At 43.7% G+C, this 4,161-nt stretch overlaps 1 long non-coding RNA gene across 2 annotated transcripts; it reads right to left on the bottom strand.

Moving 5' to 3' along the window:
- Positions 1-316: 316 nt before the first annotated feature.
- On the bottom strand, positions 317-1,451 carry LOC119288532. 2 transcript variants are annotated; one of them, XR_005141208.1, is made up of 3 exons: positions 994-1,451; positions 730-884; positions 317-622 (listed from the first exon to the last, which is right to left on the bottom strand). It is a non-coding gene; the product is annotated as an uncharacterized LOC119288532 (long non-coding RNA). The 2 variants fall into 2 exon arrangements; XR_005141209.1 differs by having other exon boundaries at positions 317-605.
- Between the last annotated feature and the right edge of the window lie 2,710 nt (positions 1,452-4,161).

Here is a 4,161-nt window from a genome sequence, read left to right as displayed (position 1 = left end):
ACAAGACAGGGAGTTCAATTTACCTGAGGAAATTTGGGACCTATCCTTATCGCTTCCTCGGCATCTGCGAGGGCGCCGGTAGTATCCCCAATCGCTATTCTCGCCTCACTCACCCAACTCCATTAACTATAAAATTACTGATCTGATCAAGAATTGCCAAGAACAGAGTTAGCCTGTCAGTCTTTTCAAATTACAGTGACAATGAACAGAGCTAGCATGTCAGTCTTTTCAAATTACAGTGACAATGAACAGAGCTAGCCTGTCATGTTCCAAACTGAAAGGTTCTAAACTACAAACTGCAACTGCTGATGTGGTGTCAAAAGGTTTGCCTATATTCTTTGGCGATGACTCGGAAACGACGAGATTGAGGGCCGGAGAAAGGACGCCGAGGTTCACGCTGAAGCTGGCCGATCTGGTGAAGGGGTCGCTGGACTTTGTGGGCTACAACCACATTCCAGATAAAGGATGGCAATTCCACTGCCATCATATTTGCTGAATGATACCTTCGCAGACAGTGGATCCATCGGCTTCAGTAACTATCAGTTCTCCTCCTGTATCTTGAAATTCAGACTCTTACGTTCTGCTAATGCGCCATGTGTGTATCTCTGCACGCATTTCCATCCTTTAGAAATGGGAGGCCGACTGGCGATCAGGTAGTTGAAATAATACATGAACATTTAGACCAACAGTTTTCTACGGTAATGTTACATTTGGGTTTCTAGAGTTTACTCGCATGCATCATGAGTTCATGACTGAGGTGGGTGAGTGGGGCGCTGGCAGTATCCCCAATCGCTATTCTCGCCGGCATATGGAGTACTTGGCGGCCAAACAGATGTAAAGATTGGCCGCCGGCTAAAAAGAATGATTCAGTGAATGACAATGCTCTGCAGCACAAACAAGTCAGTCATTTCTAAATCAGAACAGCAAGCAGAGAGCTGCAGTTTTGTCCATGGTGTTTTGGCGAGAGAGGAACCAGAGCAAGCACGCACGGACCTTGGTGAAGAGGGCCTCCGCTCGCACGGCGTCCCCCTCAGCGAGCGCGGCCGCTTCTCCCGCGCCGCAACCAGTCAAGCCAGGGAGAAATGGACAAGAAGAGCTGCAGTGTGGCGAACCCGCGACAAGGCAGGGGCGGCGAGGAGGCCCGCAAGCTCTTGACATTGGCCGACTGGAGGATCTCACCCTCGCTTCGCGGTGTCGGCGTCACCGTCATCGTCGATGGCGAGGACGACACCCAGCTGCTCGTCGGCCTTTAGGTTGTTGTTGGTGGTCCGAATCCGGCGCCTGCGGGCTCTCCGACGATGGTTCCAACGCAGCCGAAGCAGAGCGCGGCGGTAGCTGTGGGTTGGACTAACATGGGATCCAAATCAAGGATTTTTTTGAGAAAGGGGGAGCTTGGGGAGGCATGCGAGGGTAGCTGCGGTGGTGGAGCAAGAGGCAGCTGCGGCGGGAGAGTGGGGGAGCAAGGGAGAGCTGCGGCGGCGGGAGCAGCGAAGCAGTGGCGGCGGAGAGCAGCGCAGCTGCTGCTTCTGTCGGAGGAGGAGGACGAGGAGCGCGGGTTTGGCCGGGAAAAATGAGAGGGTTTTTTTTGCAAAAATGCCGCCGCGACATGTTTTTCGGGACGGAGGGAGTAGATGATGGGTTGCTAGAGTGACAGAAGCTTAAACCCTAGTTTATGCGTTGCTTCGTAAGGGGCTGATTTGGATCCATATGTTTCATGCTATGGTTAGGTTTACCTTAATACTTCTATTGTAGTTGCGGATGCTTGCAATAGGGGTTAATCATAAGTGGGATGCTTGTCCAAGTAAGGATAGTACCCAAGCATCGGTCCACCCACATATCAAATTATCAAAGTACCGAACGCGAATCATATGATCGTGATGAAAACTAGCTTGACGACAATTCCCATTTGTCCTCGGGAGCACTTTTCTCTATATAAGAGTTTGCCCAGGCTTGTCCTTTGCTACAAAAAGGATTGGGCCATCTTGCTGCACCTTATTTACTTTTATTACTTGCTACTTGTTACTAATTACCTTATCACAAAACTATCTGTTACCGATAATTTCAGTGCTTACAGAGAATACCTTGCTGAAAACCGCTTATCATTTCCTTCTGCTCCTCGTTGGGTTTGACACTCTTACTTATCGAAAGGACTATGATAGATCCCCTAGACTTGTGGGTCATCAAGACTCTTTTTTGACGCCGTTGCCGGGGAGTGAAGCGCCTTTGGTAGGTGGAATTTGGTAAGGAAAAAATTTATATAGTGTGCTGAAATTTACTGTCACTTGTTACTATGGAAAGTAATCCTTTGAGGGGTTTGTTCGGGGTATCTTCACCCCAACCAGTAGAGCAAATAGTTGCTCCTCAACCTACTCAACCTACTGAAAATGAAAATGTTTACTTCGAAATTCCTTCGGGTATGATAGAGAAACTGCTAGCTAATCCTTTTGCAGGAGATGGAACATTGCATCCCGACTTACACTTAATCTATGTGGATGAGGTTTGTGGATTATTTAAGCTTGCAGGTATGCCCGATGATGTTATCAAGAAGAAGGTCTTCCCTTTATCTTTGAAGGGATATGCATTGACATGGTATATGCTATGTGATGATATGGGATCATGGGACTACAAGCGATTGAAATTGGAATTTCATCAGAAGTTTTATCCTATGCATCTTGTTCATCGTGATTGTAATTATATATATAATTTTTGGCCTCGCGATGGATAAAGCATCACTCAAGCTTGGGGGGGGGGATTAAGTCAATGTTATATTCATGCGCCAATCATGAGCTCTCAAGAGAAATGATTATTCAAAAATTTTATGCTCGGCTTTCTGACAACAATCGCTCCATGCTCGATACTTCTTGTGCTGGTTCCTTTATGATGAACACTATTGAGTACAAATGGAATTTATTTGGAGAGAATTAAACGCAACTCTGAAGATTGGGATCTTGACGAAGGTGAAGAGTCAGGTATAACACCTAAGTTTGATTGTGTTAAATCTTTTATGGATACCGATGTTTTCCGTAAATTTAGCACTAAATATGGACTTGACTCTGAGATAGTAGCTTCTTTCTGTGAATCCTTTGCTACTCATGTTGATCTCCCTAAGGAGAAGTGGTTTAAATATAATCCTCCCATTGAAGTAAACGTAGTTGCACCTATTAAAGTTGAAGAAAAGACTATCACTTATAATGATCCTATTGTTCATACTACTTATGTTGAGAAACCACCTTTCCCTGTTAGAATAAAGAATCATGCTAAAGCTTCAACTGTGGTCAACAAAAGTAATATTAAGACACCTAAACCCCCTAACCAAGTTAAAGTTGAACCTAATGTTGCTATGGTTAAAGATCTCTTGGTCGCTAATATTGATGGGCAGGTTATTTACTTCTGCGATGAGACTGCTAGAATTGCTAAACCTGGTGCTAAAGATAAACATAGACATGTCGTAGGCATGCCTGTTATTTCTGTTAAAATAGGAGATCGTTGTTATCATGGCTTGTGTGATATGGGTGCTAGTGCTAGTGCAATACCTATTTCCTTATACAAAGAAATTATGCATGATATTGAACCAGCTGAGATAGAAGGTATTGATGTTACCATTAAGTTTGCTAATAGAGATACTATTTCATCAATTGGGATTATTAGAGACGTTGAAGTCTTGTATGGGAAGGTTAAATACCCTGATGATTTTCTTATTCTTGGTTCCCCTCAAGATAGCTTTTGTCCCATTATATTTGGTAGACCCTTCTTGAATACTGTCAATGCTAAGATAGACTACAATAAGGATATTGTTTCTGTTGGTTTAGGGGATATGTCTCATGAGTTTTATTTTTCTTAATTTCATAGACAACCCCATGATAAAGAATTGCCTAGTAAATATGAAATTATTGGTCTTGCTTCTATTGCCGTACCTCCTACTGATCCATTAGAACAATATTGCTAGACCATGAAAATGATATGTTCATGAATGAAAGAAGGGAAATAGATGAAGTATTCTTTAAACAGGGACCTATTTTGAAACACAATTTGCCTATTGAAATCCTAGGGGATCCTCCTCCACCCAAGGGTGATCCCGTGTTTGAGCTTAAACCATGACCTGATACTCTTAAATATGCTTATTTTGATGAAAAGAAAATATATCCTGTTATTATTAGTGCT

Source organism: Triticum dicoccoides, chromosome 4A (assembly GCF_002162155.2).
Source record: "Triticum dicoccoides isolate Atlit2015 ecotype Zavitan chromosome 4A, WEW_v2.0, whole genome shotgun sequence".
NCBI classification, from domain to species: domain Eukaryota; kingdom Viridiplantae; phylum Streptophyta; class Magnoliopsida; order Poales; family Poaceae; genus Triticum; species Triticum dicoccoides.
This window is presented reverse-complemented; position numbering and strand designations above follow the sequence as displayed.